The 15,773-nt window shown below is 32.6% G+C and overlaps 1 protein-coding gene across 2 annotated transcripts in view; it reads left to right on the forward strand.

The window, feature by feature from the left end:
- The window catches only part of LOC113518458 (solute carrier family 12 member 6), a 174,331-nt gene that overhangs the window by 49,005 nt on the left and 109,553 nt on the right, over positions 1-15,773 (forward strand). The window lies entirely within an intron of this gene.

Below are 15,773 nucleotides of genomic sequence, written 5' to 3' on the forward strand. Positions count from 1 at the left end.
TACTCGTAAATATAACGATTAAAATAACTATAAACAGCTGCTTTATACTACAGCGGTTTCATTTATCAATTCTTGTTTGCTAACGATATCACACTTCAAATTGTTAACTCCAAAGATAGTTGCCACTCAAGGACAACGAATTAAAAATTTTATGACTATATATAACTCAGATATTAGGCACTTTTTTACACTAACTAATACCAGTGATGATATTATTATTCCACGAAATTAAATGCTTCTTTTAATCAAGACGTAAAATACGAATAAATTTAATCTGTACTTTATGCTATTGTATTTCACTTCAATTTTTTAAATAACAGTTTATATTTTTGGTGCAATAAGGAGTTAAATAAGTAAATAAGGAATCCTTATTGCTTTCTCAATCATATCCTAACTGTTGACAAATTTTGAGATACATTCTTTACAAATTGTATAGACTTGAAAGTGAGTTTGTTATGTTGTTACTTTTGCCACCTTAATGGCTTAACCGTACGTAATTAAGGTGGTAAAAGACAGACAAATTTCTTACTTTTAATTAAAAATCAAATAATTTTCATTAAAATTCAGTTAATGTAATTCGTTTTTGTGTACCCAAAATATATCTAATTGGAGACCACGATCATCCTTAATTAATCTGCACTAGAGAAAAACTTTATTAAAATTTGGTTTCTGATAAAGTTTGTACAAAATGTCACCTATTTATTATTTTATTTTCCTGTGGGCACAAGGTATTTTCCACATAATTTTTACAACTTTCATATAATATTCTATTGTACCACACGCATAGCTGAGTTGGAAACATTTCGTTTTATCTACGCTACGTAATTTCATGTTTATTTTTTTCCTCCGAAATGAAAATGAAGAGGTATGCATTTGTGTCACTCAAAATCTTGCTTATATTCAATTCTGTAAAATTCTGAAATTATATCTAAGAAGAGAAAAAGTTAATGATGTAGAATAATATTTTGATGTCAGACAAAAATTAACTAAATTAATTTAACAATTAAGTGACGGCTTTAGTAGGTAGATCGATACCTATAAATAATCATTTACAAGACTGTACTGACCGGAACCAGATTTTTTCTGTTCCCATATGAATTAGAAGAAAAACCCTTATAATAAGACAAATTGTTAAAAAAAAATATTACTCCTTAGATATGATTTAATCACAATTAAATCATTCATTCAATTGTTTTAAAGATTGTCTGTAAGAGATTGCCCAACGATAAGACCGCCTTTTGAATCTTTGTGTATATATTTTAATCTGTATTAATGTAACTGTATTTTACTTGAATTATTCAATTGTCATTGTAAATTTTTATTTTTCTGGTGCAATAATGAGTTAAACAAATAAATAATGTTCAATCTATTTTTTATTGGATCAAAATAGAATAGAACTTGCACTATCAGTTTGCGCTAGCGAATTACCTGTAAAGGATAATGGAGATTGCTTGAAAGTAGATTTTATGTCTCCATTACTATCTTCCTCCCTATACGAGTACATTAGGTATAAGATTATACTCTGACCTAAAATTATTTTCGATGCTACTTTTTTATTAAAATTACTTAAAAATTATTTGAATAAATAAGTAGTTAAATTTAAACTTTCACGTTATTAACACATATTCAAACTTTAGCAATATAGAAGCAGGTATGTAGGTACTATTTACCTGCAAAAATTTGTAATCGCGTTAAATCCCTATATTGTATAAATACTTTTGAGAACATTGCTAATTATTAGGTCATTGCTCCTCATTACTAACAATAGATAGATAGATGAATAGATAGATACTCTTTATTGTTTCCTCCAAAAGATAACAGTAGTAAACTCTCATACATACAACTCATACTACAAAAATACAATAATACCCTCCACCCCTACTCAATCTATTGAACAAAATACTTACCAGTCGTCCAAAAACGAAATTTCAGTATTTTATACAAAATATTCGGCTTAACGAACCTACCTACACATGAATGAATGGAACAGTATTTAAATTTAGTAAGCATTTGTGGAAGCGTTTATAAGCTGAACAAATAACACAGCGTTGAAGAGCGCTCAGCAATCAGACCGGTACAAAGTAGGCGTGGGTAAAATCGGTATCACTTCGATATCTATATATTAGGTTTTTATAGATATTAATGGTTAAAAAGGCAACATCTATTTCGATATCACCCATACCAATCGAATCTATATTCATTTCGATCGGGTTTTGCATTTCGATATTACACAATATATTTTATCAGAGGGAGACTTTGTACAAAAGTCGATTGCTTGGGTACCTCTGTCCCATTCGTGATTCTATTGTGAAGCAGTTGTGTTTGCATAGCTGTGTTTCGGTTTGAAGGGTGGGATATGGCGTTTAACACCTGAGTCCTCAGGAATGGCAAAGTATGGGGGGTATCATGGGCGAAACAGTATGTGTGTCCATGGTACTGCTCATGTCTATAGGCGACGGTTATTACCTTCCATCAGGTGAGCTGTCAGCTTGTTTGCCATTCTAACTGGTATAAAAAAAAATTTATAATCGATATTCAGAAGGCAAGATTGAAGAAATAAGCGTTACATACCGAGCAGCACATAACCATACCAAGGCACAGTTACATTGATCAGATCCTGGAAAAAGTTGGCGTCGTATCGTATCAGAAACTCGCCGAAATATAGTTGTCGTAGTGAGTGGCAAGAGCTCCACTGACAAGAGCGCAACTCTTAAATAAGAATCATAAACCGATATTTCATATGTCCGTTATTGCATTAATATATACATATTGTAAATAAATATATAGATACTGCTATATATTACCCGCCCCTAGTGCAGGGTGAAGTTAATCGGAATGAGGGGTACAGGGGCCTCAGAATTTATGTAAGTGAGCTCAGCTGACAAAGCAGAAATTATTATTTGTTCTACGATTTTGGCTTTATAGCAACCGGCTTATGAATTCGGAAGTCTTTATGACTTCACTAGAATTTTAACTTTAATTATAATAGTTTCAGAGTCTATATTAACCTGCACGATTTACCGACCTAATGACTATTTTAAGGTAATTTACAAAGTTCACAAGTAATTTTGCTGAATATAGTGTGTGCAAGCTGGAATACCCGAAATCAATTTTAAATTTAATAGTAGGTAGATAGTACAATAACATAGCAAAATAATATTTTTACGGTGTGGACGCATTTGGAATCCAGAGTTCCCGCTATAAACAAAGAGACACAAAGGATTCTGAAATAGAACCTTATGTGTAGCGAAAAATCCAATAACGTCGTTTGAGATTTTTTTTTTTCAAATAAAATACGTCAGAGATCACGATCCACACGTTTTAGGTCAAATTTGTTATTTACGGTCAGCATTTTTTATTTATGCAACTTAGAATTGCAAACAAGCGAACTGTCCACTTATTTAAAATGGGTAACGGTCACCTATAGATATAGACAGCAACATAGGCATCACAGAATATACTGTCATGCTCATGTTCATATATTACCATTCCCAAGTATTATGCCTCCGTACCCTGTAATTTCACTGTTATATCCGATCTTTTAAACTAAAATACAGCCATGCCAAAACTAAAATACAGTAAATTTACAGGGTACAGAGAAATAACACCTGAGTCCTCAGGAATGGCAACGCATGGAGAGTATCATGGGCGAAACAGTATACTCTGTTATGACCATGGTACCGTTCACGTCTATAGGCGACAGTTACCACTTTTAAGTAGGCCGTTAGTTTGTTTGCTATTCTAAGTTGCATAAAAAAACTCCAAAAGAAGCACAGCTGCTTCACCGCAGAACAGAGTCTATGCTGTCTATATCTCTACCATTATGTTCCCTTAGTCGCCTTTTACGACACGCACAAGAAAGGAGGAGGTGGCCCATTCATTATCGGGACCACACGGCAATAATATAATAAAAAAGAATTATTATAGTTTCTTTCATTGTGTACGAAACTACTGCCCTCGGGTTAATGATCAACTTAACCCTTTACAGTAAATAAGCACGACTTGTATACTGATTGCTGTCGTGTCCCAGATAAGAAATCGCCCGGCTTTATAAGGGTTGAGCAGATAATCTAGTGAAAGCATTACATTACACTCTTTTAAGCTCTTTTTTTTATTTTAACGGTAATACTTTTATTTTTTGTTATGGATTTTTTTTAATTTATTTCTCTTTATGTTATTAACAGAAATTATATTTAAAAAAACAAAAGAAATACGCTAAGTAACGGTAGGTACTTTGCTGGGTCTCAAATAGCTTTTAACATTTTTTCTGCTGCATTTTAATGAATTAATGAAGCACTTCTTTTATTACTTTAATTTTTAAACACTAAAATGTTTATTGATTTTAATAAACTTCTATAATTATATTTTAGTCTACTAATTAGTAATAACAACAGGACAATCCTCTAAAAATCTCTGAAAAGTGTTGTTGAAAAATTTATGTGGAAAAAAAACATGTAATATTTTATTTTAAGAACAACTAATTTAATCCGAATAATGATAACATAAAATTAACTCAAGAATTGCAATTTATTGATTACAAAAAATCATTAAATTTGGAAATGACATCGTTTAAAAAAATAAATACCTACACCAAAAACAAGTCGAATTAGGAATCACCTCACTTTTGTTGCCAATTTCAAAGTTGTCACGACAGCACTGCATTACGATACAAAGACTAACGATAATATTATAACTAATTATCCGTGAACTTTATTTAATGCATATATATGTAATTTTATGCAACATTTTTTTTTATTAAATAAATAGCAGCAACGACAAGTGTCAATGCTGCAGCAAGCTGAACGTAATGTCTTACTGGACTCATGATACTAAACATATTGAAAAAAGAAACATATTAATGTTGATTTTAGTCTGATCGAATAGTGATTATGTGAGTAAATCAACCCATTAAACAATAAATAACATTAGCCTAATATTTACACACCTTTGAATTAACAACAATTAACCAAAGAACAAATACGTGTAGAATGTTAATTACGTAAATATACTGTTACTGTGTACATACTAAGTAATCCTCAGATTACAACGGTAGCCGGAAACGAGAAAAGCCAACATTACGCCGACGAGGCGAGATGAAGGCTTTGTTGATATATAGATAAACAATGGCATTCTTTTGTCGATCGCTTTGAATCGATTCACAGGGACTAGGGGGCGAATAGTCGACGCCTGTGACTCATTTATACCCATTGTGGCATTTTCGGCGACATTGTGATTTTTGTATCCGAATGAATTCGTCCTACTTTATTCATGTGACCTCATCGCTTGGACCTTTTTCTATTCTTTTCAGATGAAATATACAAATTCCTTATTCAAATGTCTTTACAATAATTTGCAAGACAATATTTTAGTTTGGTATAGAATGACAATATTTACGGGTACATGCTAACTATAGCCCACAATATTGTCCCTCTAATTCGAATAAAAGTGTTCTATGTACAAGTTAGAGATGGAAATGCGGAGAAATAGAAAATTTTCGATTGAATCAAATTTTATAATTATACAATATACTCACAAGTTTTATAATTATTGTCTGAATAATTAGCCACGGCTCTTTCCCTCGTCTCAAGAGGCCACGACAGATTGACTGATAAAAAATGGTGACAAATTTTAAAATATTAGGTCAACATCCCTAAACTAATTACAGTTCTCCTATGTTTTTAAATATCGAGGTTAAGATAAAATAATTATAATTTAAATAACACTGATTTATAAGTAATAATATAAAGTAACAAATCAAGACATACAAATTAAAAATCGATAGACTAAGGAGTTGATACACTATTTTTTTATATTGGTACAAATTGTCTACCCACTTGTTTTCTAAATTATAAATATTAAAAATAAATTAATGATATAGTATTAATATATATTTATAGTTATCGTTCATTGTAACTACATCTCAGTTTATATAGATCAACTAATGCTTAACAGGAGGAGATATGATCCTGTAATATGTGTCGTGTTAAGCTAACATATGTATTAGTATACAATACGTCCTATGTATGTAACAAATTTCAATTAAACTCTCAGATGTATTACTATACATCAATATCTCTCAATAATACTGGTTCGGCAGTACATATACTAAAATTGGAACGATACAAAGAAGATTAGCATATCTCTCAATATGGTTAACCCCGTTTAGCCCTTTAGAACATTGTGAACAAATAATGGCTCTGTTAGCTATTTATTAAGCTTTTATAATTTCTCTTTTATGGTCTGTAAACGTTTTTGGAGTAGGAATAATATTTACAAATTCCACGATAAATTAGTCACGATGATTTCCAGGGGGAGCCGCGTGAAGGTCGAACTGGTTGGGTATATTGATAGTAACGGGTACTAACCTCCCCATTACATCCCATCCCCCCAGTATTGAATGTTATTATTTGATGGTATTTGAAGTTTATAATGAATGTACAAAATATTTGTATATTATAGTACTTTCATACCGATGTAGAATAGGCCACCCCATCCATTCTCGTGGGTGTGTTCCCGTCGTGGCAATCCGCTTGCCAAGCTTGGCAACTACTGCCCAAACCCGAATATACTTTTCGAATAACAGAATATTTTTCCCAGCTGGCAACAATGTATATTAAACTACCCTAATAAAATTTATTACTAAACTACCTTATAAAATATGATATCTCAACAACACGTCATAAATGTTATATACGCGCTTACTAATTTAATAAAAATTTTACTACACGATATCTGTACGTGGTTGATATTTAAGAAAAATTTAAATGAAAGGTGTTTTGTCTGTCTGTCTCTCTCTCTCCCTCCCTCTCTGTCGCTCTGCATGTTTACTCCGGTATCACTCAAAGACTACTACACCAAATTGGATGCGGCTTTCATATATTTGTTTCGGAAATTCTAATTTGATATCTGATATGGGTTATATCTTGATATACCATCTAGGAGTGGTCTCTTTTTATTAGTTTTTCTACCTTTAAAATCTATACGTACGAAATAAAAGGCGAAAAGTTAATATATATATATATGTATATATATATATATATATATATATATATATATATATATATACATATATATACAATCGAATTGAAAACATCCTTTTTGTAATCGGTTGAAAATATGATTGTTATTTACACATACGACTAATATCGAAATAAAACAAACAGTAATTATATGTAAAAGTGAGATTGTATGTTAGTTCTCAGTGCCTTAAAGGCTTAACTAATCATCATCAAATATCATCATTACAGCCATTATCCGTTCACTGCTTGACATAAGCCTCCCCCATAGAATGTTATATATGATATATTTATATATATATATATATATATATATATATATATATATATATATATATATATATATATATATATATATATATATATATATATATATATATTTAACATGGAGAAGAAAGCAGTAGCAAATTTTCACTCCAATCATACCTACGAAACCAGTTAAGATCATCAATAAAATAAAAAAAAACCAGAACCAGCAAATATTTATTGAAAGTGCAGTTTCAAGCTAAATAGCAACAACTTAAGAAATTAAACCTTTTAAAAAAATTACACAAATAAATTATTTCACCATTAAACAAACAATTTCTCTATTCCCCAAGGCAATGCAAGTTGGCGTGTTTACCAAGTAAAGTAATAAGTTTCGAGTTTCTTGGGATAAATACAATCTAACTGATTGCATTTGCATACAACGCTGTAATGTTCTGGCCGTAGTAGCTTAGTCTAGACTCAAGTTATAAGTTGAAACTACTAATACTAATAACAGTTCAATTTTACAAATTTTCTAACCATTTTATCTAGCGTTTTAGTGATAGAACCACCTCTATAAAGCAATTACGAGTATTAAACAGTCTACACTAAAGCTGTTAATATTTTTTCTAAAATGAATATTAAGGTGGTATTTTTTTCTTGATGGGTGAAAATGGTATGGTAACTCCGCCTGCGCTAACGGGATACGCTGAGCACCAGTGAAGGGTGATAGATGAGAATGAAAACAGGTCAGTTAGCCCATCATGATGAATTCATCAGGAATCGACCATGATAGTTTCCTGGGGGAACCGCGAGGAGGTCGACCTGGTTGGGTATATTGCTAGCAATGGAATTCTCAGTCTCTATTACTAACAATCCCTTTCCCCCCATTAAGGTGGTATTGCTCTCACTATAAGACCTTCATCATCATCATCATATCAACCGTTAACTGTCCACTGCTGAACAATGACCACCTCTTGGGGGGTTTGCCAGTAGATGCCATGATTGACGGCGGGTTGGCAACCGCAGTTAGGTTTTGGTGATATTTTAAAAGGAATACTGCTACCCGTCCATCCTCCAACTATTAAGTCCCCTTAGTCACATCTTAAAACACCACGGGAAAGTAAGGGTGGCTTATTCCATGCTGGCACCACACAGCAATACATAACGGTACGGTATAAGGCCTTAGTAGATTTTTTTTTTATAATGGTATCCCTAGCATGGGAAAGAGATTATAAATTCATCTGTATTTTTCTTTTTATTTTTATATATACACATACACATTTACACAAGTTTTTGCTAATTCTGAATCAATTTTGATATATATATATATTTTTTTTGTATTTGATAGAGTCTATTCCGACGTCGATCTTGAATTAATTTTGTAGCTGATTAACGTATTGCTTTTCTCTAGGAAACAAAATTCTAGCTACTAAGGAATAATATCTATTTATGAATACACATAAATACCTACTGTATTTTACATTCTAAATACAAATACTTAATATCACTTATTTAAGCTCTACCATCATTCCATGTTTATTTATTTTAAATTAAGAACAATCAAATTAATAGATAATATTGCTTTAATTAGTTTATATTATTAAATTAACTTTTGTTTTTCTCCAGCAAAATTTACTTATTCTAATTCACGCGGGCAAACCCACATAATACGTTTGAAAATCCAATTTTCTACAACTTCTGAGCTCCACAGAACCGTAGACACATACATTACCAGTAACTTCCCAGTGGTAAGGTTGACCTACTTCGTTGTCTTGCCTCAGTTGTTAACAACTTAACATTTGTAAAGAATACACTTCAAGCGAACCTTTTTAGGTCGTTGCATCGACGTTGGCTCATTCAAAATGCTTGAATACATCTCGAATAATGCCTTTTTGAATAGACTTAATTAACATCATAATAAATAACAACCAATTAACGTCCCACTGCTGGATCCCTACTCTTAAAAGGACGATTTTGGTCCAAATTATTAGACTACGCAAACCAACCTGCTCGTTATAAGGTTTAATTCGTAATTTTCTTTAACTTAAACTTGTATATTATGATTTGCCATCCATTGATGAGACGTGTATGAAAATACAAACAGGCTTATCATCAAGATAACAATTTTATAATGTGTAGTGAATAAAAAATTCAAAAAAATATGAAAGATATATTTGGTGGAGACGCACACAAAAAAATATAATCAAATTATTTACCTCCTTCTTTTTAATTCGGTTAAAATTGTAAAATCTCTAACGACCGACGCATGCGGTGCAAACATATTACCTCCCTTTCATGATTTAATTTTATGACGCTCTTCAAAACATTTAGAATTCCAAGTTACTTTCAGTGCTGTAATGGGTACCTTTATATGGGTAGATAGACAGATAGATATAGATACCTTTTTGATAGGTATTCCATTTTGTTTCCTCCTAAACTCACTAAAAAATTGTGTGATTACATGCACTTAAAAAAAATGTAATCTATTATAGGTATTCCATTAATTAATAAACTACGTGATAGAAGTTTACAAATTTTCTAATCTTAATATTTTTGTCATTTATACTGACTTCTTTTATGCAAACTTCACATGATGGAAAATGGTCTTATATTTAGAAGAGTATCATTTATAAGTATGCAAGTCTTTTTAGAAGAGTTCAAAGCCAGCCCCTTTACCTCAAATTCATTACCAAAGCGACTATCCCCGGATCTCTGGCATCAATATCTTTAGTGGCGAGCTTCAAATTTTCTAATTTTTTTATAAGTTTAAATAATTTCTCTTCTAGATGGTGATAATATATTTTAATAGATAACTATACTAAGCAGACTATCGAAATAATATTAAATAATTGTGGCGTATAAATGTAATTAAATGAGTAATTTATAACGTAGACGACCTAAAAATCCTTGATTTCAGAGGGCATTCAACGAGTAGTAAACAATACTCCACCTAAATAAGTGGATTTAGAAGTATGAAATTTTACACACGAGCTTGTTATTTATAATTGATATAAATAAATATAAATGATTTTTTTAAATCAGAGGGAGACTTTGTACAAAAGTCGATTGCTTGGGTACCTCTGTCCCATTTGTGTTTCACCCGTGAAGCAGTTGTGTTTGCATGGCTGTGTTTCGGTTTGAAGTGTGGGATATGGCGTGAATTTACTGGATACAAAGGAATAACACCTGAGTCATGAGTTATGGCAACACATGGCGGGTATCATGAGCGAAACAGTATACTCTGTTATGTCCATGGTCATGGTATACTGCTCATGTCTATAGGCGACGGTTACCACTTTCCATCAAATGGGGCGTCAACTTGTTTGCCATTTTAAGTTGTATAAAAAAAAAATCTTAACTGATTTAAATATTGATAAAATTTTGAATGGGTGGCAGTGTTCATATTACCGACTAGTATATCTAACAATAAGGATCAACTAAATGATCAGTTTTCAATTCACTCAAGAGTATTCACTATGGCTTAACGATAATCTAGAGATACTTGGATAGCTTACTGCTAAGTCACCGTATAACTGAATGCGTTCAAGAGATGACCGTAATCTATGTTGCTTCACTCTGAAAATAGAACTAACAAAAAACATATTTATATGACATTTTTTGGCTGGTTGGAGAGGATAGAACCAACCAGAAATATTTTTCTTTTTTTGGTTTATTTGAGATTTCTCATACGAAAAGTGAAGCAACTTTTTTTGTTAATAGATGAAGATGGAATGGTGCTGACTTGTACTAACGGTATACAATGACAGGGCTTAGTAAAGAATTAAACGATGAGGATAAAGGCAGGTAATTGGTCTATCGTAATGAATTTACTATAAATGAAGCACGATAGTTTCGAAGTGACCTGAGAGAGGTATATTACTAGCAGTGGGGACAAGCATCTCCGGTACTAACAATTCCTTCCCTGTGGCCAAATGAATCAATCAATCTCGGTTTAAAAGAAGGCTGAGGTAAAATAACGCAAAGTAATATGTATATCGATGTATTCCTGTAATAAATATAATAGACTTCTTAAAAAGTGAGGCATTGTCAAATTAGCAAACTATCACCACATTTGTGGCAAAATAGAAAAAAAATTAATTAAAACTAAACTTGTACTATATACCAATATTTAAAAAGTTCGTCTGCTAAAGAATTTAAAATAAACAAAATTAGAAAGTAAAACAAAACATCGAACACGAATAAAACAAATTTAATTAAAAATGTACAACTCCACAAATATTTGCCGTTTGAGAGCGGGGTTCGGTTTCGTTTAATGAAATTACAAAGAGGTCTGAATAGTCGTGGAGATCAATTGTTATAAATGAATGCGATGTCAGAAACGCAGATTTCCATTCTAAAACTTATTGAACGTGATCATTATGCCGCGAGCTCAAGATTGGCTGGTGCTGAATTCTTTAGGATCAATTGCCATATTTTAAGAGTTGTGAATTAGTCTTAAATTATTATTAAAATTAAAACAAAGGATTCAGAACAAACTGATAAAGTCATGAAGCAGTGAGGCAATGACAAAAGACAGCGTAATTTAGAAGGGGTTGAAGTTTGAAAATGATTCGGCTAAGGAGAAATACTCTTGTCAAAGGGTTTTTAACACAGAGCTAAAATTACCCCCGTATAGCGGCTAATGAATAAGCGAAGCGCTGATTGAACTATGTACATATATATAAAGTGAACAACTAACCGTGTTCTGGTCACATACTGATACATAATCAATTAATACTTTCTATGTAAATACTTATTTTTAAACGGATGTAGACATGACGATTCTATAATTTAAACGTACTTAATATATATTGCTATAGTGTATATTATTCCTAAAAAAAATGAAGCAATAAATAAATATTGATTAGAAATTTATTTAATTTTAATTTTAACCAGATTTTGAATAAAATAAATAACAAAAATAAAATAAAAACCCGAGTAAAAATGCTTACGAAATAATAATCTTTTAGAAGTCGTATAAAAACTAAAGTCTTTCATAATAAATAAATCACATAACCGCATGTTTTGTATTGGACAGTTCCTTTGTTTTTATCATCCGATCTCTGACCTTCATTGTGAAAATTGTTCGGAATCATGAAAGCTATCACTGAAGCTCGTTGTTATGCGTCGTCTGTCACATCCTGTATAAATAACAATAGAACAAAAATGAACCGTTGTACTGAGCAATCAAGCTACACTTCAGTAATCGTGTTCGTTTACTTGCTTCTAGTTTTTGGTTTGGATTATCTTTGTAGTTACTCAGTTTATCTCAAAGGAGTTAGTTTAATTACTAGTTATGGCCCGTGACTTCATCCACGTGACCGGGATATATTTACTAATCTAAATAAAAATATTCTTCTCCATTCCATCTAATAGGTTTATACCAAATTTCATAATTGATTAATAAACAAGGCGCTAAGAGGTAACAAACAAACCCATTTACACATTTACAATATTAGTAAGGATTTCTCTCTAACCCTTATATTTTTTATCTCATTATGGCATGCTTAACTTTGCCCGGGCCCTCCGTGAGCTTCACCGCTCATGTAGATGCAAATTTATAGAGGTCTTAGACCCACTGGACCTATGACTCTTGCCCCGTTTCTCACTCTCGCAAAAATTATTTTGAGGGGCCAACTTTTCCCTTTCAGTGGGCGATTTCTGCTCTTAAATCATTCATTGGAAGGCGCTAATAATAGTGGATACTATCATTTAAATATTTAATATAAATAACTATCTATACCCTGCGGCTTCTCCGCTTGAAACAGTATATAATCTACATGTGTACTAAGTTAGGATATAATAACCTATCATGTACCAAATTTCATTCAATGCCATTCAGTAGTTTTTGCGTGAAAAAGTAACAAATATTTATCCTGTTGAATTTCACCAAATTTTCCGCTGCTGATTTTCGCCACCGTACAACCCACAATAAACTAAACTTTAATCCCAACCATCTGGACGTATGGGTTTTTCACAGTGCATTTTTCAAGAAACTTTCTTGCACGCACAACCACTTTTTTTAATCAACTTCCAACACATTGGATGATGTTCAGCATATGATATTCGAATGTACAAAATACAAAACACAAAGGGAAGTATTGGTACAGAAATATAGTCTCAATAGACAGGAGACTGGTTTATTTTCAAATATACTCGCAGATCCACATTCTGGAATGGCAAAATCTTTAATTACTATATTTTTGTATCAATAATTGCCTTTATTAAAATAGACTACTGAGATATTATGTATTATTTATTTATGTATGTATGTATTAATGTTTTAAGTATGTGAGGTATTTTTTAAGATTAGGGTATGATGAAGCTGACATATCCTTATAGGATAAAAGCCTCTAAATAAAAAAGATTAAAAAAAAACATCCAGCAGCAGTATTTCCGAACCGATACGACATCATAACCTTCAAGAAAAGAGCATATTCCTTTTTAAAAGGCCGGCAGCACACCGGCAATGCCTTTGGTGTTGTGGGTGATCATGGGCGGCGGCAGTCACTTACCATCAGGTGAGCCGCATGCTCGTTTGCCCCCTGTGTTGTAAAAAAATGCATCCATCGTTACAAACTTTCACATTTTTAATATTGAGAGGATAATAAAAATAAAATTAAACGAGTAAAATATTCAAAAATGTGATAATGCACGTTTAAAAATCCATTTAAATGAGTTATGTTTTACATGTAACAGAAACGAGGCGGGACTGTATCAATTGTGTAAAATTTCAGAGAACAAAGCGTTTCATTTATCTTTAGCAAACAACAACTAAATTAGCTCACTACATTAACATTCATACAATACAATAACGTGAATAGATCCGAAGCGGATAGGTAATATAATGTAATAATAGGCCCCGACTGGCCCCGCCCCGAATAAACGATGCCTCTGCTACCAAAAATTAATTAAACTCCAACACGGCTTCGTTAAATAAACATCTCTATAAACATATTGTGGAAAATTTTGCAATAATTATTTCGACGCAAAAATAATTGCTGAAAAGCTTTTATTGCCGTTTTCTTTAGGACTTTTAAGCTTCTTAAAACTACGTTGGCTTCTGAATAATATAGATGATAGACTTCCCCTAAGTAGTAGCTACGAAATAAAAATAAAACGATGCAATGCTATCATTAGATACGATTTTTTACCTAAACATACTGTTCACTTAAAATAAGCCATCACGTCGTATATCAGCTACCTCACCCTTTTTCCGAGTAAAGATAACCAGATCGAACTATTGCAATAATCACGGCGGAGAACGCACATACAGACGTTGCGTGTCGCGATACGCACACAGTCGCAACGGAGGGGTTGCGTCGTGACGTCACGGGGGAACGGGACAGCCGATAAAATAATGCCGATGTTTGAAAAGGAGGAAATATAGGCCAAGCAGCGACCTACCTTTCTGATACAGTGGCAGAGCCACCTACGACAACTACGGAGCCCGTAATAAGGTCGGCTACGTACTGAGAGATCAAATTATAGGCGGATCTTATTTTTGTGTTTGGGTGACGCAAAATCGTTAGTGTTATTCACAAGTAGAAGTCATAAAAAAGATTGACAGAATTATATTTTGGAAGAAAGCAAGCCGTATTATTATTAATGTTAGATACTTCTAATATTTTATATTAATTGTAGCCACCTTTTTTTATCAGAGGGAGACTTTCTACAAAAGTCGTTTGCTTGAGTACCTCTGTCCCATTTGTGTTTCTACCGTGAAGCAGTTGTATTTGCATGACTGTGTTTCAGTTTGAAGGGTGGGATATGGTAGTGAATTTACAGGACACAGAGGAATAACACTCGAGTATTCAGGAATAACAACGCATGGGGGTATCATAGGCGAAACAGTACACTCTGTTTCTGTGTGTGTCCATGGTACTGCTCATGTCTATAGGCGACGATTACCATTTCCATCAGGTGGGCTGTCAGCTTGTTTGCCATTCTAAGCCCCCATGCGTTGCCATTCCTTAGGACTCAAGTGTTATTCCTCTGTACTCTGTAAATTTACTGCCATATCCCATCCTTCAAATCACAACCATTTAAATACAACTGCTTCACGGTAGAAACACAAATGGAAGAGAGGTGCCCAAGCAAACGACTTTTGTAGAAAGTCTCCGCCTGGTATATATTGGATCTTATTAAGATCCCATATTTTAATTTTTCTTAAATATCCCCATGTACAGACATCGTCTAGTCTCAATTTTATTCTACTATTAAAATTAGCAAAACTTACAGACCTATATGATATAGACATATAAATAACAAAGAACAATATATATTTCTCTCATAAGTATCTCTGTCCCTTCGTAAACATCAATTTATCCCATCACTCTTCGCACTTTCTTCTATGATTTCCTTTTTATGACTAAATATAAAATAGTAATGAAAAATGTTACGTGTGAAAGGAAGGAAGAAATCCAGTCATCCTCCATGTAGGAAATAACTCGACATTGACATAACGAACTGAAAGACACATTGTCGAATTGTCAGAGGAAAAAGGAA

Source organism: Galleria mellonella, unplaced genomic scaffold (assembly GCF_026898425.1).
Source record: "Galleria mellonella isolate WM207_F2 unplaced genomic scaffold, CSIRO_AGI_GalMel_v1 utg132, whole genome shotgun sequence".
NCBI lineage: Eukaryota > Metazoa > Arthropoda > Insecta > Lepidoptera > Pyralidae > Galleria > Galleria mellonella.